The sequence below is a fragment of the Trichechus manatus genome, unplaced genomic scaffold (genome assembly GCF_000243295.1).
Source record: "Trichechus manatus latirostris isolate Lorelei unplaced genomic scaffold, TriManLat1.0 scaffold00109, whole genome shotgun sequence".
Taxonomy (NCBI): Eukaryota; Metazoa; Chordata; class Mammalia; order Sirenia; family Trichechidae; genus Trichechus; species Trichechus manatus.
Window position 1 is genome coordinate 935045 of NW_004444045.1, and position 22897 is coordinate 957941.

The 22897-nt window shown below is 42.0% G+C and overlaps 1 long non-coding RNA gene across 3 annotated transcripts in view; it reads right to left on the reverse strand.

Annotated features, from left to right (window-relative positions):
* The window catches only part of LOC111821832 (uncharacterized), a 229232-nt gene that overhangs the window by 167405 nt on the left and 38930 nt on the right, over window positions 1-22897 (reverse strand). For 2 of the 3 annotated variants that reach the window (XR_002825166.1, XR_002825167.1), the window contains exons 2-3: window positions 15589-15723; window positions 11496-11665 (exon numbers count right to left, since the gene is read on the reverse strand). This is a non-coding gene — a long non-coding RNA (uncharacterized LOC111821832). Of the gene's footprint in view, window positions 1-11495; window positions 11666-13683; window positions 13740-15588; window positions 15724-22897 lie in introns of all 3 variants that reach the window. The other variant, XR_002825168.1, reaches the window with a different exon arrangement.

The following is a 22897-nucleotide window of genomic DNA, read 5'->3' on the forward strand; positions in this document are numbered from 1 at the left end:
CTCATGTACTCTGGACATGTTATCCGGAGGGACCAGTCCCTGGAAAAGGAATTATGCTTGGTAAAATAGAGAGTCAGCAAAAAAGAGGAAGACCCTCAATAAGATGGATTGACACAGTGGTTGCAACAATGGCCTCAAACATAGCAAAGACTGTGAAGATGGTGCACGACTGGGCAGTGTTTCATTCTGTTGTACATACGGTTGCTATGAGTCAGAACTGACTCATTGGCACCTAACAACAATGGCTTTCTTTGTTAGAAAAAATACAACCAGAATGCTCCTTAGAAATGAAGATGGTGAGACTTCACCTTGCTTACTTTGCCAAGTCATCAAGAAAGACCAATTTCTAGAAAAAGACATCATGTTTGGTAAAGCAGAAGGTCAACAAAAAAGAGGGAGACCTTCGAGGAAACAGATCGACACAACAGCCACAACAATGCATTCAAACATACCAACAATCATGAAGATGGCTCAGGACCAAGCAATGTTTCATTCTGTTATGCATAAGGTCACCATGAGAGAGACAACTCAACCTCAACTAACAACAACAATTCTTTGTTTTTATGCCTTTGGAATATGCATTTTTCTTGTATCTTCTGTTAAATTGTAAGATTCTTAAGCTAAAAACCATATGTATTACCTTTCATTCCCACAATGGAATTGACTCCTTTGTGATTATCAAACATTGTTACTGTGGTGCAATTTATCACTTTTATATGGCTTTTCTAGCCGTGGTCTTGTAGCTCCCACAAAATGATTGGCTAGGACTATGCAAATTGAGTGATTTATGGTATACCGAGGGATTGGTCAGTTCATGGTCCTGCTAGGAGGACCATGCAATGAAATTGACAAAGAGTAAGCTTATACGAGGGCCAATTCCACTGAGATTTGGAGGGACGTCACTACCATCAATAAGAGTCTAGAGTGGAGCACGTCTGTCACGGTTTGAATTATGTCCCCCAAAAAATGTGTGTATCAATTTGGCTGGGCCATGATTCCCAGAATTGTGTGGTTGGCCTCCATTTTGTGATTGTAATTTTATGTTAAAGAGGATTAGGGTGGGATTGTAACACCACCTTTACCCAGGTCACATCCCTGATCCAATGTAAAGGGAGTTCCCCTGGGGTGTGGCCTACACCACCTTTTATCTCTCAAGAGATAAAAGGAAAGGGAAGTGAGCAGAGAGTTGGGGACCTCATACCATCAAGAAAGCAGTGCTGGGAGCAGAGTACGTCCTTTGGACTGGGGTCCCTGCACAGAGAAGCTCCTAGTCTGGGGGAAAACAGAGGAGAAGAAGGCTGAGAGAGAGAAAGCCTTCCCCTGGAGCTGACACCCTGAATTTGGACTTTCAGCCCACTTTACTCTAAGGAAATAAACTTCTCTTCGTTAAAACCATCCGCTTGTGGTATTTCTGTTATGGCAGCACTAGATGACTAAGACAACATCCTTTCAATCAAGGACCTGGGGTCCCTGCACTGAGAACCTCTTAGACCCAAAAGAAAGAGCTATAACACTGAATACGATGTGAGATGATGAGAGACAGCAGCGGAACAAAGCAGCTGCAGTAGGCTTGGGCTCATGGAGTAAGAGCTTAGTACCTTCAGGCAGGAGGCTTGCTGGTGGAGCTAAAAGAGCTGTAACACTTGCCCATGCAGGGCAGAGGCCTGAGTGTGCACCACGCAGGGTTTACCGCCCCTCCAGAAGCGTGGGCTCGAGCATTGAGGCAGCAAGAGAGCCCTAAGGGCCCAGGTAGCCAGCATCAGAGTCCAGTGAGGCCCAGCAGCAGAGACCAGCGAGGCCCTGCGGCAGAGCAGAAGACTCAGGAGCTGAGCAGGTCCCTCAGCAGCGTGGTGGTAGCCAGAAGCAGCAATGACGTGAAGACAGCATCCGATCTCTGACCCGAACCACAGTGCACCCGCCCAGCAACATAAGAATGGACATGGGTAATTTGGGAAAGGGTAAGTGATTCCCCTCTGAGAATCTCTTATTGTTTTCTGTGTGCTTTCTATAAATAATCATAACGGCTTTCACTTTGCCAACACTGTGTAAGTGTCTCATGTGTCTGGCTCGATCACAGATGAAGTAGCACCCAAGGAATGGTTGATGCCCAGTGGGTTCACATGCTTCATTCCTAGCAGTCTATTGCTGCCTGGAAGTCTGAGGCACAGCCTGTCTGCGTGTGCAGTGCAGGTAGATAGGGTATACATTTACATGTTATGAAAAGGCAGAAGTTACCAAACCTCAGTGAGGTTAATATGTGTCAGGGACCCGGGATCGCATGACCCCAACGAAGATCAAAACCAAGATCACATCCAGCGTCCACAGGATGAAGGATCCCCCCTCCAAGGACCAGCCTCTCCAGTCAAGGCTCAGGAATTGAGCACCGCCCCCCACCCCACCACCTTGGCTGATAGATCCCTGGGTGGGGCAAATAGTCTGGGCTCAACTATTAACCTAAAGATAGATGATTCAAACCCACCCAGCAGCATCACAGAGGAAAGATCTTGCGATCTGCCTTTGTAAAGATTACAGACAAGCAAACCCTATGAAGCAGTTCTATCTGTAATACACGGCACCGCCAAGAGTCAAAATCGACTCAATGATGATGCACTTGGTTTGATTTTAGGCTAATAAGGGAACACCTGGTTGGTGCAAATGGTTAACATACTCAGCTGCTAACCAAAAGGCTGGAAGTTCTAGTCCACCCAGAGGTGCCTGGGAAGAAAGGCTTAGGGATCTGCTTGTGAAAACTTAGTCACTGAAAACCCTATGGAGCACAGTTCTACTCTGACACACGTGTGGTCGCCATGAGTCCGGGTTGCTTTCACATCAACCAGTGGCTGACGGAATGACCCTCAGGCCACAGCAACACAAGTCAGGCTGGTGACAAGCAAATTTCCAAGGTAATGCATGTGACTTTAGATCTGTGAGTCAGCACCTCTGGAGGCAGGTCCCCCATACCTGATTAGAGGCTTTTGTTCCCCCTGGCCTGGCATAAAATTCACTGGAATGGAACAGGACACAGTAACAAAGCTGTTTGATCTCCCTCCAGGTCATGTCTCCAGACAATGACACTTTGTCACTAGGCTTATAAATATTCCTCACTTGAAGGGTAACAAGATTCAAACTGTGAATCTCGAGGATTTCCTACTAACAGCTCAGCCAGGAAAGTCTAACCTGAATTTTCTCTCCTCGGCCTCAAAATGTTTGATTCAGTAAACAAGTACTTGCTGAAAATTGTACAAGGTACTTTATGCTCTCCAAGCGTCTGTGAGCCCCTGGGAAGCTCACAGCCCAAGTTGGGGCCCCAGTTGGAGTTAAAAAGCCTAAGCGAGGCCACTTATTCTATGGGCTATAAGCAGCCCCAAGGGCTCCAGGAGCCCAAAGCAAAGTGGGCCTGGCCTTGAAGCACTGGTTAGATTTCAAAACAAAGTAACAGGGCAGAAGGGTTCCAAGTGGAAGGGCCTGAGCAGAAGGAAGGCAGGTCAGTGTTTGTCTGGGCATAACTAGTGTTAAAGAGACTGCCTCCCACGCCCTCCCCTATACAAACTTAACTCTTAACCCTTCCCAAAAACTAAAAACTTATCATAAAGACAAAAAAAAACAAACCCATTGTCATGGAGTCAATTCTGGAAAAGTTTAAGTAATCAGATAAGCCATAACTAGCCTATAGAACACAGACGCACAATCTTAAACCAATCCGAGCCGCCTCCTGCCACAGCCAATCGTTTTAAATTTCCCTTTTGGGAATTCCCCCAAGCAGTTTGTATTGTATATAAGCCGCTCAAAGTTGTAATGTGACAAGCTCATCTCTCCAGAGATCTACTCTTTACTCAGTTTTTTTTCCCACCCAATAAAAACTTTTAACTCTAATTGACTTACTCATCAGATTTTAATTTGGGACAATTAAATCCAGTTCGTTTGGAGTGTACCGCAAGAGGGGAGTCTGGGTGGGGGGGGGCGGTTATGGATTGAATTGTGTCCCCCAAAAAATGTATGTTGAAGTCCATTCAATACCTGTGAACGGGACCTTGCTTGAAAACAGGCTCTTTGAAGATGTTATCAGTCAACACTCGTTCATACTGGAGCAGGGTGGGTCCTAATCTAACCTGAGTAGTATCCAAAAACAACCTTGTCACCTCCTGTTTCCTGGATGCTTTCTGGAATTTTCCCTCCCCAGTACGCCTGCAAAGCCACCATCTTGCTGCCCAAATCACATACAAGCCCTGACTCCCCATAACTAGGGGAGTCAGAACTGAGGAACTTCCTCCCAGCTCCTTGCTCTGCGCATTGCAAATAAACTTACTTTCCCTTTCGCAAAGGCTGGTGTCCAGATTATCGACAGGTCTGAGCGCGCACAGGACAGAACTCACCTTCTAGGATTCGGTAACATCAAGAGCCCAAGTAGAAAACTTCTTGCCAAAGAGTACCTGAAGCATAGCCTATCATTTCAAGACTCCGTCTCAAAGGGCTTCGAAGCAAAACACTGGGTTTTGTAAATTATTGTCACAGCTAAGCAAACTGATCATCTGGAATTTGTAGCTGGCTTACTAGACTGTATCCAGGGAAAGAGGTGTGGGGGGTACCAGGTTTGGCTCAGCTGCCTATAATTTTATGCGCTTAATGGGATGATAATTTGCTGTTCGATGTGTTCATTTTGAAAAGCTTCCCTCATTCAGAGGGAAAAATGAATACAACCAAGCCTTTTTGCTCCATATCTGTGTGGAAACATCAATATCCTTCAACCTAGAAAACAGGTGGTTAAGAAGACATGGAAGCATGGAAAAGACTGCCAATACAGAAAACTGTGTTTGCTGTGTGGTTGGTTGTATTAACTCATCGTGAGAAGGTTCCACTGTAAGTTCCTCAAGGCAGGTCCTGTTTCTCAGTTGGATATTTACAGAGCCTGAAGACGCCTACACATTATCTTTTGGTAAGAGCCAGCGGCAAACACATGCTATTAGTCCCCATGAAGAAGAAAGAAAAAGGACAACCCCGAGAAAATTATTCTCAGTAAACTGAGACTCAGAGATTTTTTATTCCCCAGCTCACTGAACATTTGTAGAGCCCCTATCTAGTACAGAAATATACAGATAAAAGAAATTAATAAAAACACAATCCCTATTATTCATTTATTCTTTTATTGTTTGAGTATTGATCCCTATTTGTGTTGGGCACTGCTACTAGCTAAAAATTCAAAATGAGTAAAATATGGTGCTACTTCAAGAACACGCACTCCAGAGATTTGCGTCCTGAAAGTGGCAAATAATTATGTCCTTACCTTTTGGGGGAAAGTGTGAAGGAGTTGTGATGGGAAGTGTGGCTTTAGCTGTTATCTGTAATGTTTTATTTCTTTATAACATCTACTAAAAAGAATATTTAAAAAAAAAACCATTGCCATTGAGTCAACTCCAACTCATAGCCACCCTGTGGGACAGAGTAGAGCTGCCTCATAGGGCTTCCGATGCTATAAATATTTATGGAAGCAGACTGCTGCATCTTTCTCCCATGGAGCAGCTGGTGGGTTTGAACTCCCGACCTTTCAGTTAGCAGGTAAGTGCTTAACCAGTGCACCACCAGGGCTCTTCAAAGAATGTTAACATTTGCTCAGCCTGGACGGTAGGTACATGAGCATTTGATATATTACTCTTCTGCTTTCTTCTGCATGTTAGAAATAGTATAGAGTTAAACATCATTTTGAAAACTAGGTGATGGTGATAATGATAAAATGGTAAGGGCAATATCGGAAATCTGCGCAGAGGACTGGCAGAGTACATAACTAGTTGACCAGTTGCCATTGAGCTGATTCTGACTCTTGGCGACCCCATGTGTGTCCGAGTAGAACTGTGCTCCACAGGGTTTTCAATGGCTGATTTTTCAGAACTAGATCACCAGGACTTTCTTCTGAGGTGCCTCTGGGTGGACTCGAATCTCCAGCCTTTCAGTTAGCAGCCGAGCCCATTAACTGTTTACAGCACCCAGGGACTCCAGAGCGCACCATAGGGCAGTGCTTTCAACCTTCCGTTCTGAAGCCCACTTGCAAATTAACCACGGCCCTTGCTGTGAACAGCAGGGTCTTGGCCTTAGCCCAGAAGGACAGAAAAGAGCCAAACATGAGCCCATCAAGTTGGGACAGAGTTCCTGTTCAAGTTCACAGCTGCCATGTGGGAAGCAGGGAGGCAGGCCCCAAGCCAACTGGCCAGAATGTAAGCCCAGAACCCATGGCTGATGCAGGACTGTGACAGGCTTTGACCCAGACAGTAATCAGGGCAAAGGACACCCCAGGCAATAGAGCCGGGATGAAACTCAAGAAGCTAAAAATCACTCAGGCAGAGACAGGGCTCAATGCCAGGAAAACTGAGCACATAAACCCCACCTTCGAAGATCCTTCACCCTTGTAGAGAACACATATGGAGAACATATGAGATACTAAAGCCATTCTAGGATACTGACATGGTCTCGTCCCTGTGTGTGTCTGTCCTTCTCTTTCATAAGATGCCACTCAGAAGGGATTCCGATTAGGGTCCACTCTACTCCAGCACGGCCCCCTTAACCTAACTGATAACATCTGCAAAGAAAAATCCCATTTCCCAAAACAGGGTCACATTCACCAGTCCTGGGGCTAAGGCTTCAACATGTTTGTGGGAGACACAACTCAATCCACAATTGTAAGTAATATATGGAAAATGGTTACCTTAGTTAATAATTCAAAAAGAAAGAAAGTAAAACAACACTCTAATATCACTTTATACTAATTATAATTAATATCCAGTCTGGCAACTTTGTGGCAGAAGTGACACATTTGCACATTGTTTTTGGTAATTTGTACCAATACACACGCTTTTAGAAAACAACATGGCCATAAATATCAAGACATAAAAATACTCACATCTCTTGACTCATTCTCTGGAATCACCAAAGGAAGTTATCCAAAAGAGGAAAAAAGCTATACCCAAAAAGATACACATTGTAGGGCTTTTTTTAATAACAAGAATTGGAAACGTTTAACAATGAGGGATGGTTAACTTACCCATGGTACATTAGCTCTGAACTACCATAATACCACAGCTATAAAATAGTACTGATAAAGAGAAACAGTATGGGAATGGGTTTATCATAGAATAGTAAGTGAAAAATATATACAATATAAAATTCTATTCATACCCTGATTATAATCACACTAAAATGTGTCTCCAGGTGGACAAAGACCTTCTTCCCCCCACTCAAAAACAAAAAACAAAACTGAAAACAGTTGTGCTTGGGTGATGGGCTTATAAGGTTTTGATTGAATATTTTTTTCTGTAATGTTATCAGAGTATTGCTACAATGGACACAGCTGGGGAAGACGGAGCCCACCACAGAAGAAGACACAGCAACAGCTACAGTGGGCATCGCTGGTGCCCAGCGTCCATAGTAAGCTCCCACACAAAGAACCAAATCACAGGCAGATTTCCGTGCAGCCTCGGGGATGCTGTCTTTGGCTCCGGCCCGGCAAAGATTTTCCATTTCCCCCTCAGTCCCCTCATTCATGCTTAAGGAAGAAATCACAGCTACCAGGCAGGGTGACAACAGATGTCCAGGCGCTGAGCCATCCATAGTTGTTATTTTTCATTCACATGGACATGTGCCGGATCTAGCAGACGAGAACCAGACCTACCCTCTTCCCTATGGGTTTGTTTCTTTCTTTCTTTTTTTTCCCTGCTGCTGCTGCTGCTGTAACAGCTAAGTGCCAATTATCTCCCAAGTGTGAAGGCAAATATTGTGACAGCCCAACAAGCTCTACAATGTTAGAGGACACTGGTGGGGATGATCGTCTTTCCTGGCTCATGTTTATTAATCCTATCAGCTCTCATTAAAGGGGGGACCTAGTCTGTGCAAAGCTCGGTGCTGACACCTTCAGCACTTCACAGTCTTGAGTTTCTCATTTAACTTTTTGGCATTTTGTCTCAGGCTCCTCCTGGTTCCAGAAGTAAGGTTGCTTTTATTTGCCTGGGAAGAACCCCATTCAACCATCCACCCATTCTCAGACCCAGCTTGACACAGGGAGATACCAAGACCCCTGAGTATTGGAAAGCCTGATACATTGTTCTGTGGAGCTTCTGGAACAGCGAGATTAGGCCAATGGGTAGATACAAGGACGCACATTAAGCCATTTGACAAATTGTAAAAAAATGATGTGGCTCACTTGCAAGGTAATGTGCTCCTTGTCCTGGGAATGTTCAAACGGATATTAGACGGTCACCATCGGGAATGTTGAAAAGAAGATTACTGCATAGGAAGTTGGACCATAGGGTCTCTTAAAGAACAAAACCAAACCCGTTGTCATAGAGTCAGGTCTGACTCATAGTGACCCTATGACAACTGTGCCATAGGGTTTCCAAGGAGTGGCTGGTGGATTCCAATTGCTGAACTTTTGGTTAGCAGCTGAGCTCTTAACCACTGCACCACCAGGGCTCCACTAGGATCTCTTATGATCTCTAAATACTTTTCTGATTTTAATATCCTATTATTGCATGATTAATACAGCCAATGCATTCAAACAACTATAGTTAGCTGCCTGCCAAGTCGATTCAGACTCAGGGCCACCCCATGTGTGTTCCATAGGGTTTTCAAGGCTGTGACCTTTCAGAAGCTGATCACCAGGCCTGTCTTCCAAGGCACTTCTGGGTGGGTTCAAACTGCCAACCTTTCAGCTAGTACTAGAGCACTTAACTGTTTGTACCACCTAGGGACACTACTTTTAACTATAAGGAAAGTAAAATAATGCATTTTTTGGAACTTCCCTCCTCTGTCTCATGGATTAAGAAATTGAGGTTTGAGGAGGTTAAATGACTTGCCCAGGGCCTATTATCTAGCTCTCCAATCTCCCACTACAGGGTGATCTGAGATGCCAAGAAGACCTTTCAGGACAATCGGCCTCACACTATAACTTCTTGAGGCCGTCACAGGCTTGTACCCACCATGCTGATCAAACCACCTTCAAGGAGGAGCAGCTCCTATATGAGTAAAGGGCAAAAAGGATTCCAAAACAAAATGGGGCCACTGCAGAAGAGAATGAAGTTTACAAGGCAAGGAGTAACTGGGTTTTAATGGAACTGGACAAGCACAAAACCACTCCAAGTCAATTCTTCTTCTTGGCACGGAGTCGTGCCCAACCTGGAAGGCCATATAGGACCACAACAGGGTCCAGGGGGAAGGAGACCTGAAGAGGAGGGGTCAGCACACCAGAGAGGAAATTACAGCAAAATTTGGAAATGAATTCCCAGTCATTTATAGCATGTAGCCTTGGCCTAGATACCCTCTGAGTTACAGACACGTCCTCTGCTCAGATTTTTCAGAATAAAATATCTACAAGAAAAACAAACTGTTTTTGCTAGTATTGGCCACCCATCAATGGATAACTTCCATGGGTAATTTTACTAACAAAGTCTTCCCCTTGATTCTGTCTTACCCAGGACAAAACACCCGCTTCTGGGAGGAGGGAAAGGAAAGAGGAAAAGATGGTGAAGGGCAAAGAAAACCCATCCTGCCACTTGTTAATTAATATCCCTCAGGCACCAAGTACAGTGATAAGTTAATAATCACGAATTTGGGCATTGGTACATGGACCTCACCCCTTTCCAACAAACATGACTAAGGGCAATTTTATCACCAGAGATCTGAACCAAGTTTGGGCCTGTGAAAATCCTGGTCTCCGCCAACAGAGAAAATGTCAGAGAGGGCTCTTTTTAACATTGTTGTTGTTGTTGTTAGGTGCCATTGAGTTGGTTCCGACTCACAGCAACACGATGTACAACAGAACACTGCCCAGTCCTGTGCCATCCTCACAACCATTGCTGTGTTTGAGTCCGCTGTTGCAGCCACTGTGTCAGTTCACCTGCTTGAGCGTCTTCCTCTCTTTGGCTGACCCTTCACTTTACCAAGCATGATGTCCTTCTCCAGAGACGAGTCCCTTCCGATAACATGCCCGAAGTACAGAAGACAAAGTCTTGCCATCCTCACTTCCAAGGAGAATTCTGACTGTACTTCTTCAAAGACAGTTTGGTTCGTTCTTCTCACAGTCCATGGTATATTCAGTATTCTTTGCCAATATCGTAATTCAAAGGCACCAATTCTTCAGTCTTCCTTAGTCACCATCCAACTTTCATATGCATATGAGACAACTGAAAATACCATGGCTTGGGTCAGGCGCACCTTAGTCCTCAAAGTGACACCTTTGCTTTTTAACACTGTAAAGAGGTCTTTTGCAGCAGATTTTCCCAATGCACTATGTCGTTTATTTCTTGACTGCTGCTTCCATGGGCGTTGATTTTAACGTTAAAAGACACAAATACAATTGTACCACCCACAGGCCCACTGAGCCCTCCGACACTCCATTCTTCCCGGCCTCCTCTTCCTGCCACAATCGTGCCTCCAAAGATCATCCCCTGGGCGATATGGGTTGGCACCTCAATGTACTTAGCAAGATGCTTTTTTAATAATTGATTTAGTCACTGTTTTTTTTGTCAGAGACGAATTTTTTTCTTTGTGCCTCATGGTGTCTTTAGCCCATTGAAAGCATTTCTGACACATTTCCTTTTGTAGTTTTTAAAAAGAAGTAATTATATAATGGCCGACTTCTTTTGGTTACATAGGAAATCAGCATCTCAGTAGCTTCTACAGACATGCTTAATAAAAAAAACCATCAGAAAGGCAAAAGAGAACCCTATCATTATTTTCTGGTTTCCTCCTTAATTATAGACGATCGTTCTGAAGGAGGGGGACAGCTTCTGTGACAAAAGTTGTCTAGCATTTAATGCAACAATTTAGAACCAGACTGAATGGACCAACGTTATGTCAACCTGCAGATGCTCAACAAAAACTGCTTAAGGGGTGCCTGGACGGAATTGGAAGCTAATTCAGCCTTTTCTTCTTTCTCTTCACTCAGAAAATAGGATTTTCTTTTCCTCGCTTCAGTCAGATTAAGGTAGGGCTATCTCAAAGACTCCTTTGAAAGCATGCTACATTCCAAAATTTTTGCTCTTTTTTTTCCTATGTAACACAAATATTACCACTGCCATAAAAACCACTGACATTCTCCGGCTTTCATACTCCTCCGTCTCCTGCAATCCTATTTCCAGAAAATGAATTCCGAAGTTCTCTTTTGCCGCCCTTGCTCCCAAACTAACCTACAGCCCTAAGTCAGAAAAACGTGCTCATGTGCCTGATGTAGATGTGACACAGACACACAGAAGCACTCCAGACACACACACACACACACACACACACACACAGGGTCAAGTCAAACACCCCCAAATCCAGACCAAAACTACCGCTGTCTAGCAAAGCCACAGAATGCCACATGGAAGCAAGACATCAGATGTTTCCCTTTCTTTCTATTCAAGGTGTTCATTTGCCTGTCTGTGCCCACAATGCAAAGCTGAGGGGAAACTGGTAATGACGCCTTCAGGAGACCAACGTCAGTCCCACCAATATCCTTTGAGGGATGTACTGACCTTTTACCCTGTAAATGTTCTCCTTCTGTGTATTCAGTGCTGCCCAGTAATGCCCTGCAGGCTCTGTGACGGAGTGGAAAGGGTCTGAAACAGGAGTCAGGAGAAGGTAATCCCATCCCTGTTGTCACCTACATGACTTGTAAATGCGTCTTTCTGCGTTCTAATTTTACCTGTAAAACAAGAGGACAGATACCTTCCTTATCTACCTCACAATGCTGTTTGAGAATCATATAAGATAATGTCAGTAAGAACACTTTCAAAATTATAAAGTGTGCAGCAAATTCTCCACAGTTTTCCACGGAATTAACCCCAATAATGTGGATCTACTTTGCTACTGTTCTACGTTCGTTGTTCAGGTAGCACCATCGTTTCTTTCTCTCCCTGTGACAGCTGTTAAACCGAGCTGAGATTCTACCAAAGTCTCCACATCTTCAAGACCATGTACTCTTCAGCGGCAGTCTATACTTCTCCAAAAAGGCAAGACGGTGAACGTACCTCGACGGGGTGGGCCTGGGGGCATTACCTTAATATGTTCCTCCCCAACCTCTAACATCGCACAGATGCGAATATCTAAGATATGAGGCAGGCATTCACTTTTCTCTTGGTAAATTATCCTTTTGTATAAAACATCGATAAATGTTTTTAATTATTTTATAAATTTCATTTAAAAATTCAAACAGTAGAGAAAGATATAAAGTCTCCCTCCTTCCGAAAGTCTCCGACTCTGCTATCCCTACCCAACCTATCCTCCTATACCTTCAGGGTAACCACTGCTAACAGCTTCATGCATTATGCATAGTCTGAATAGTTTTAACACACACAGGATAGCTGTACACATACTGCTCTGCAAGTCAGTTTTTTTTTTTTATGTTAGACAGCTTTCCGTATAAATGTGTGTGTGTGTGTGTGTGTGTGTGTGTGTGTGCATCTATTTATTTATAAAACCAGTTGCTATAAAGTCAATTCTGACTTGTGGCATCCCCATTGGTGTCAGGGTAGAACTGTGCTCCATGGGGTTTTCGGTGGTTGATTTTTCAGAAGTAGATTGCCAGGCTTTTCTTCCTAGGTGCATCTTGGTGGACTTGAACTGCTTTGCTTTTCATTAGCAACCGAACACATTAACCGTTTGTACTACCCAGGGACTATATATATACATATTTTAATAGCTGTAAACCGTTGTCTTGACATACCATAATAAATACAGACTGCCAACTTTTGATGGACATTTATGCTATTTCTTAGTGTCCGTGTGTTTATTTTTGCTACTATTAGAAAGGAGAAAAGGACATACTGTACACATAACTTTGCACATTTATGTGAGTTTTATCTATGAGATAAATTTATAAAAATAGAATTGGTAAGTCAAAGGAAGTAGGCATTTTAAATTTTTATAGATATGGCCAAATTTATCTTCAAAAGCTTGTACCAATTTGTTCTCTCACAAATAGTAGTGTGCATGGGTATCTGTTTACATATATTTTAGCCAGCTGAGAGGATTATCAAACTATGTAATCTTTGCCATTCCAATGGGGTAAAAATGCTGATCTGTCCATTTATTTGGGGTATCTTTCATTACCAGTAAACCTGAATCTCTTTTCATTTCTTCATTAGACAGAGTCATTCTTTTTATGTGACCACTCTTTTTATGTCCTATGCCCACTTTTCTCTATATTTTTGGACTCTTTCTTTTCTGTTTACAACAGCTCTTTAAGAATCATGGGAAATGAATCTTTTTGTTACAGTTTTGCCATTATTTTTCTCCAGGCTGTCTTTAGCCTTTTGACTTCCATTACAGTATGATTTCCAAGTAGAATTTTTATTTTTATATAGGGAAATCTGTCTATCCTATATGGTTCTAGGTTTTATATCATGCTTAGAAGGACCATACCCATTTCAAGATCATTTCTAAAATTCACAGAAGTTTTATACTAGTGTTGTTTTAATAGATCCATGTTTTTACATTTAAACATTTTATCCTTCTGGAATTTATTTTAGTATAAGAAAGAAAGCAGGCATGAACCTTTACCAGGTGGAACATGTACTCTTACCAGGAAACCACACTAAATTTAAATACCACAAAATGTATGCTGCACATATACCCCATATTGAGGTGAGGGCTCTGCTACACACTGAGACCTCCCGGGCCGCCCTGGCCTGCGTGAGCCCTTTATTTTGTGTACATGATTACCTTGAAGTGTGCACAGCATACTGATTCAGGTCTCAGTTTCTCTGCTGGTATAAGACCTAGTGAATGCAATGATATTGGTTATCTTGGTACCTCTTTATTAGGTTATTTTCCTAATTCAAGGATTCTAACCTCTTTTGTGCTGTGGGCATCTTTGGCAGAATAATATTTTTATTTTTTTTATTAACGTGCTTTAGATGAAGGTTTACAGGACAAACCAGCTTCTCACTAACCTGTTAGTACACACACTGTTTCGTGACGCTGGTTACCGACCCCAGGACATGTCAACACGCTCCCTTCTCGACCTTAGGTTCCCTATTACCAGCTTTCCTGGCCCCTCCTGCCCTCCAGTCCCTGCTCCCAGGCCAGTGTGCCTCTTTAGTCTCCTTTTGTTTTATGGGCCTGTCCAATCCTCCGCCAAAGGGTGAACCTCAGAGGAGAACAGTATTTTTAATGTACATAAGATTACAAAGGAGGTGCTGGGTGGCACAAGCAGTTAAGCGCTCTACTACTAGCCAAGAGGATGATGGTTCAAACTCACCCAGAAGTGCCTTGAAGACAAACCTGGCAATCTGCTTCCAAAAGGTCACAACCTCAAAAACCTTATGGACCAGTTCTACTCTGCACGCACAGGGTGGCCATGAGTCGGAACTGACTCAGCGGCAACTGACAACAGCAACAACAGGGTTACAGAAGAAACAAATCACAGGTAGTGACCAACTTGCAGGGAACCCTGATAGGGCAGTGATAAAGCGCTCAGCTACTTATGATGGAGTTGTTGGAACGGAGCCCCAGGTAAAAAAAAAAAAACAAAAAAACCATTGCCGTCAAGTTGATTCTGACTCATAGCAACCCTATAGGACAGAGTAGAACTACCCCATAGGGTTTCCAAGGCTATAAATCCTTATGGAAGTGGACTGCCACATCTTTCTCCCGTGGAGCGGCTGGTGGGTTTGAACAACTCCGTCATAAGTCAGTTCTGACGTAAATCAACTACCTCTTTTCTAGTTTTCATTATTATTGCTTTTTATTATTAGTAGCTCTATAAATCTGTTCTTTGAACATCTGTGAGTGAACATCTGAGAATGACAACATCAGCAAATGTCGTGCGCAACACTGAATGTAGTACATATTACTAACGATAGCATGAACAACATCAACAAAAGAACAGACAGTCCGAAGTGTGGTTCGTCATAACTCAAATACATCATAAGTTGGGAACTACCTGCACTTTAAAATACAGTTCTATCCACAGACCCTTTGGTACACGGACCCCAGATTCCTTAGAAGTTCCTTCTCCTGACATTCCAGATACACAGCTTCTCGAAGGCAAACGCAAACCCTTTCCAATGAACAGACTTTCTCTGCTGCTGCCAGCTGATCTCTCTGAATCTCGAGTTCCATCCGCCTCAGGACCTCCTCTGCAACTATAGACGCACACTTACTCCACATCAAATGAACCACTGCCAAGTCCCTAGGAGGTGGACTGAGTTAGAGAAAGTGAACTTACAAAACAATACCAGTTGCTGTTGAGTCGACTCTGATTAATGGCAACCCCATGTGTGTCAGAGTAGAACTGTGCTCCATAGGATTGTTCGATGGCTGATTTTCAGAAGTAGGTCACCCAGCATTTCTCCTGAGGCACCTCTGGGTGAACTTGAACCTCCAACCTTCTGGTAAGCAGCCAAGCACACCAAACATTTGCACCACACAGGGACTGCCAGGTGAAACAATACCACCTTCTTTTGTTATCTTTTGTTTCCATCCTTACGCTCATTCTCTCCCAAACCTATGCCAGTATCTCTTGCTGTATTGTTTTTCCTACAAGAATGTGTTAGTTATCTAGTGCTGCTATAACAATAATACCACAAGTAGATGGCTTTAACAAAGAGAAATTTATTTTCTCACCGTGTAGGAGGTTAGAAGTCCAGATTCAGGGAGCTGGCTCTAGAGGAAGGCTTTCTCTCTCTGTCGGTTCTTCAGCATCTGTCTCCATCTGTTCAGTCACCCAATTTCTCTATGTTACATCCATGTATTACAGTTCTGTTATACATACGCAAAAAAGAGCCTAGTCATATGTCTTTGTATCTACCATGAATATGATTATTTTATTAGATCCTAAATGAATGTATCCTTTCCCATGTCACCATATTGGAAGTCCTCCTGATTCTTGCCTTGAGAAATGAGTTGACATCAGAAGATCATCTATAATGAACTATCAACTGGGAGCATTTTGAGATCAAGAGAAGTAGAAAGTGGATTTGTGTGATGAGAGAAACCTTTGTGAATGAGGTGTGAATTGAGCTGGGCCCCACACAAAGGGAAAATCTCACCTCCAGACACCACCAGGAAATATGGAAAGTGATTCCATCTGGTTTATCTGTGATGTGTAATATTATTGGATCATTGGCCTTTGGCTTTGCTCAAAGCCAGCTCTAACATCTGGATTAGAGATGTCAGAAGCCGCAAGAGCATCACCATACTGAGAATTCTATAGCTCATGTGAGAGTCTAAAGCCCATTTCACCTTTGACTTCAAAGGCCAAAAGAAAATCAATAAACAACGCTTTGACTCTTTGGTGGCTAGAGGATACATAAGTCCCCAAAATTTTGTCTTTCTCTCTTACCAACTCTATGTTGAAAGAATATCTGAAAGGTAAGAACTATGAAAAAAAAAAAAAAAAGCTGAATTCCTTGACAAAAGCAAATGACATTAAAAAGAAATTCGACTCTTCTCTTAGATGGGCCACTTGGACTGTAAACACACAGACACAAAAAGAATTTTAACCTCTAAGTCACAAAATTTTCACACAACTGGAACATTAAAAACAGATTATAGACATGAAAAAACAGTATTTTAAAATTTTAAAGGCCAGTCAAGTAAAGGTATAATTATCATCAACAACAATAATACTTTTCTTCCCTGAACCTAGCTCAAAATCATAAAAATTTCAAGTTATGAACCTCAGAAATTTTATTTTAGACCTTTTTGTCTAACACAGAATTACTCGTTCCTGTAAGCTCAATAAAAGGCCAAGGAGAGACCATAAAGTTCATTGTTATGAATAAAGGTCATTGCTATGAATTGAATTATGTCCCCCAAAAATATATGTTGTAAATTCTAACCTCTATACCTGTAGTTAAAATCCCATTTGAGAACTGGTTGTCCTTGTTAGGTTAACGAGGCAAGATTAGTGTAGGGTGTATCTTGAGTCCATCTCTTTTGAGATATAAAAGAGATTAAACAAGCAAGAGAAACAGAGATGGGGAAAAGAGAGATGCCAAGCCACATGAAGATCACCCAGGAGCAGAAGCTCAGAAGAGACAAGGACCTTCCTCCAGAGCCGACAGAGGGAGTAGCCTTCCCCTAGAGCCAGCACCCTGAATTCCACTTCTAGCCTACTGAACTGTGAGAAAATAAATTTCTGTTTGTTACAGCCATCCACTTGTGGTATTTCTGAAATAGCAGCGCTAGATAACTAAGATAGTCATCAAGTCTAACTCTCTCCTACAGATGAGGAAATAGAGGATCAGAAAGGCTAAGCTAAATACACAAGGTCACTGTGAGTCAGCACAGAGCTGGGATAAAACACAGATCTACTAACACAGTGATCTCTCTAATGAACCCTTGCCACCTACCAGAAATAAATTTACAGTTACGCTGTCTATACACAAAACCCTGCTGGACTGGCTGTCTTCCACTTCTCCCTCAGAAGCTCCATCTAGCCTTCCCCACTTTGTTCTCTGCCCCAGGAGAATGACTTGTATGAACTACCTCAACTGTCTCCCTTACCCTCTGGCTTCCAGTTCTGTTTGGACAAAGGGAAGCCCCAGAAGGAGAATGAAGGGACAAAAAAGAGAGAGAGATCAGGATATTTATTCCCTGAGTTCCCTCAAATGTGGAGATTAGAGCTCCACGCAGCTTTGTTCATCTCCCTCTCTTCCCTTTGCAGACCTGACGGTGGTAACAATGACCAATTACTAGCTCCAGGTGCTGCATTATCCATTGTTTTTATATATTTTAGTCTGTCATATTATAGCAGCTTGCATGTTGCTATGACACTGGGAGCTATGACACTAGTATTTCAAATACCAGCAGGGTCACTCATGCTGGATAGGTTTCTGTGGAGCTTCCAGACTAAAGCAGACTAGGAAGATAGGCTTGTTGATCTACTTCTGAAAATTAGCCAACAAAAATCGTATGGATCACAACAGAATATTGTCCGATATAGTGCTGGAGGATGAGCCCCCTAGGTTGGAAGGCACTCAAAATACACAGTAGCCAAAAAGATGGACTCTCAAGTATACCAATGATTGCGAAGATAGAACAAGACTGGGTAACGTTTTGTTCATGGAGTCATTTGTACATGGCGTCATCCTGAGTAGGAGCTGACTCAACAGCAACTAGCAACAACAATTAACAATCCACACTCCCATAAGTGGTTCCTTTATTAAACTCTCCTAGCACTGTACTTTTGCTTAGGATATAGAAAGCTACAAGACAACGCAGCTCCACACTAACAATTTGAGATAGACAAATAATCTATAAAATTATAACTTTTCTTGAGCCCACCTGAGAACTGAGATCACAAGGCAACCAGGTAGACTGAATTGTGATGAGTGACAAGCCCCTATAAGGATAGATGGACACACAAACGACTTCTCTTTTGGGACAGCACAAAAGGAAGAGGCAGCTGACATAAATGTGGATAAGAAGAAAACAGCTAAAATTTTAACAAATTCTCAAAGGTCAGGTATGGGCTAGCAAGACTGTATGGAATCTCTGGAACCCCTTATGCAAGTGGAATCTACACCCACCTCCTAGTTCTTTTTCATGGACCTTCCCCAGGTGTCTTTGAGAAAGACTGGGGGCAGGACAGGAGACCAGCAAGTCCCTTTCAGTGGTGCAGACATTCTGGTTGTGAACATCTGCTGCTGTGGTGGTAAGAGCACAAAGTCTCGCCCACTTATCAGACTCTTCTTTTATATAAGGCAAAATTTTTAAGCTGCTAGAGGAAAAGCAGGAGACTCTCTCACTCTCAGGCCCTGGAACGATCCCTGTTTCTAGGAACGGAAGGAGGCAGAAGCTCTCTGCTATGCGGGAGAGGCAAGAAGCCCTCTCTGGCCCAGGATCTTGCACAGATACAAACAGCGGTCTCTTACAACTGGGTGTGGGGTGGAAAGTGTGCACAATACTAGAGCCCTTACAGATACAAGGTAGTTTAGCTGCAATGGGGAGAGGGGCAGGAATACTGAGAAAGGCCCACCACTAAATCCCAAGGACACAGGGTCTGCCTAACACTGAGAATGGACAAGAATCTTCCCTCCCGCCAGCACAAGCTTTGCACCAAATAATAAGCAACAGCAGTCTATTTCTGAGGGAGCAAGGACAAGAGTGTGAAAAGAGACCCTATCTGTGGTACAGATATGTTGTTGTTGTCGTTGTTGTATGCCATCAAGTTGATTCTGACTCATAGCAACCCTATAGGACAGAGTAGAACTGCTCCATAGGGTTTCCAAGGAGCAGCTGGTGAATTCAAACTGCCAACCCTTTGGTTAGCAGCCTGAGCTCTTAACCACTTCGCCACCAGGGCTCCTTACAGATGTGTTGAGCTTGTTAAAAGCTGAAGGTGGAGCATAGAGAAAAAAAATCCAGCACCCTAATCCCCATATTAAACACAAGTAGTACCACTGAAAGAGACTTGCTGGTTTCCTGTCCTGCTCCCAGTCTTTCTCAAGAACACCTGGTGAAGGTCCATGAAAAAGAACTAGTGAGTGGGTGTAGACTCCACTTGCATATGGGCTTCCAGGGATTCCATACAGTCTTACTAGCCCACATCAGACTGACCACTGAAAGAATTTGAAGTCTGTGGTTTACTGAAGGTAATTACATCAACAAATAAATTTAAACTAAGCTCATCTAAGAGACATGCCCATTTGAGGACATAAACATTATTTATTTCAGTAACTACTATTTTTCTACACATAATGTTTGACATTCAATAAAAAATTATGCTGTTGCCTAAACTGTGAGAAAATAAATTTGTTTGCTAAAGCCAAAAAAAAAAATTACGTTTTTGTTATTAGATTTTGTCCGGTTGGCTACTACTCATAGTGACTGCACCATCCTCACAATCGTTGCTACATTTGAGCCATTGTTGCAACCACTGTGTCAATCCATCTCACTGAGGTTCTTCCTCTTTTTTGCTGATCCTCTACTACCAAATATGATGTCCTGCAGGGACTGGTCCCTCCTAATAACATGTCCAAAGTATATAAGATGAAGTCTAGCCATCCTCACTTCTAAGACAGACTTGTTCATTCTTCTGGCAGTCCGTGGTATATTCAATATTCTTCACCAACACCATAATTCAAAGGCATCAATTCTTCTTCAGTCTTCCTTATTCATTGTCCAGCTTTGTTATGCATGTGAGGTGATTGAAAATACCATGGCTTGGGTCAGGCACACCTTAGTCCCCAAGGTGATGACACCTTTCTTTTTAACACTTTCAAGAAGTCTTTTGCAGCAGATTTGCCCAATGCAATACATCTTTTGATTTTTTGACTGCTGAGTCCATCTCTTTCCACAGATGTAGTCGATTTGATTCCTGTGTATTTCATTCAGTAAGATCCATGTGTATAGTTGTCATTCATGTTGTTGAAAAAAACGTATTTCCAATGAATAAGTTGTTGGTCTTGCAAAACTCAATCATGCTGTCCCTGATGTCATTCCTATTACCAAGACCATATTTTCCAACTACTGATTCTTCTTCTTTGTTTCCAGCTTGCACACTGCAATCAACAGTAATTATCAATGCATCTTGATCGCATGTTTAATAAATTTCAAACTGCAAAAGTTGGTAAAAATCTTCAATTTCTTCATCTTTGGCATTAGATTGGTGGGTAAATTTGAATAATTGTTGTATTAACTGATCTTCCTTGTAGGTGTATGTTTATTATCCTATCACTGACAGCGTTGTACTTCAGGATAGATCTTGAAATGTTCTTTTTGATGATGAATGTGATGCCCTTCTTCTTCAATTTGTCATCCCCAGCATAGTAGACCATACGATTGTTCGATTTATAATGGCCAATATCAGTCCATTTCAGCTCACTAACGCCTAGGATATCAGTCTTTATGTGGTCCATTTCATTTTTGACAACTTCCAATTTTCCTTGCTTTGTACTTTATACATTCCACATTCTGATTTCTAAAGGCTGTTTGCAGCTGTTTCTTCTCATTTTGAGTCATGCCACATCAGCAAATGAAGGTTCTGAAAGCTTTACTTCATCCACGTCAATAAGGTCAACTTTACTTTGAGTAGGCAGCTTTTCCCCAGTCATATATGAGTGCCCTCCAACCTGAGAAGCTTATCTTCCAGCACTATATCAAACAATGTTTTGCTGGCATCCATAAGGTTTTCATTGGCCTATCTTTTTCAGAAGTAGATTGCCAGGTTGTTCTTCCTAGTCTGTCTTTCTGGAAGCTCCACTGAAACCTGTCCACCATGGGTGACTCTGCTGGTAGCATAGCTGGTAGCATAGCTTACAGCATCACAGCAACACGCAAGCCACCACAGTATGACAAACTGACAGACAAGTGATGGTTCAAAAATTATAAGACACACAAAATAACACATCAGATAAAGTAAACCACTATCAAGAGATAAAGCAATCAGTAGAACAAGACTCAGAGATAACTGGATATTAACACTATCAGACAGGGTCATAAAAATAACTAGGATTAATATGTTAAACAATCTAGTGGAATAGATGAATAGCATGCATAAAGAGTTGGAAATTTCAGCAGAGCTATAAAACTGTAAAAAAAAGAGTCAAACAGAATAGATAGAATTAAAAATCATGATATGATGAGTTGAGTTTAGGATTTGTTGTTGCTGTAGTTACCTTCAGTAAACATGATATCTGAAATAAAGAATTCTTTCAATGGGACATATCTTAGAAAGGAGTAATTAAATTTAAAGATAAGTCAAAATAAATTATCCAACTTGAAACAGAATACATTTTTAAAAAAATAGAACAGAACAGAGCATTAAAGAACTGTGGTAAAATATCAAAGCCTAACATATACGTAATTGAAACTACAGGAGGAAAAGAGGGAAAGAATGGGGCAGAAAAAATATTTGAAGAGATGATGGCAGATAATTTTCCATAATTAATGAAACACAGCACACCAGATCAAAGAAGTTCAGAGAAACACAAGCAGGATAAATGCAAGCACACAAACATAACACACATACACACCTAAATACATCATATTTAAAATGCTAAAACCAAAGATAAAGAGGAAATCTTGAAGGCAGCTGGAGAAAAAAGAAAAATAGCATACAGAGATACAAAGAATTGCAGCAGTCCTCTCATCAGAAGGCGTCTCTGAGTAGTACGAACACTTGGCCACTAACCAAAAGATGGGCAGTTCAAGTCCACCCAGAGGCACATTGGAAGAAAAACCTGGCGATCCACTTCTGAAAAATCAGCCATTGAAAACGCTATGGAGTACAGCTCTACTCGGACACACATCAATCAGAGTCGACTAGATGGCCACTGGTTTAGTGTTCATTAGAAATATGCAAGGCAGAAGACAGTACATAATATCTTCAAAATGCTGAAAGAAAAAAAGGTCAACATAGAATTCTATACCCAGTTAAAATATCTGTCAAAAATGAGGGTAAAGTAAAAAAAAAAAAAAATTTTTTTTTTAACAAAGAAAAGCTGGAGAATCCACTGCCAGCAGACCTGCACTAAAAGAAAAGTTAAAGGAAATTCTGGAGGCAAAGGAGGATGATAAAAGATGGAAAATTGGATTCATACAAAGAAATGAACAGCAATGAAAATGGTAAATGTTAGAGTAAATATAAAAGGGTTATTTTTTCTTATTTTTAATCTCTTTAAAAGAAATTTGACTGACTAAAACAAAACAATGACAACGTATTGTGGAGTTTATAGCTTATGTAGAAGTAAAATGTGTGACAAAAATAGCACAAAGGATGGAAAAGAGAAAAAAGTATGCTGTTGTAAGGCTCTTATACTATACAGGAAATGGTATTATGCTATTTAAAAGAAGATTGTTGAAGAACACCAAAGACACAAGGAAAGTATTAGCACAAGAGACAGAAAGGGCCACATAAACCAGAGACTTCATCAGCCTGAGACCAGAAGAACTAGATGGTGCCCGGCTACCACCAATGACCGCCCTG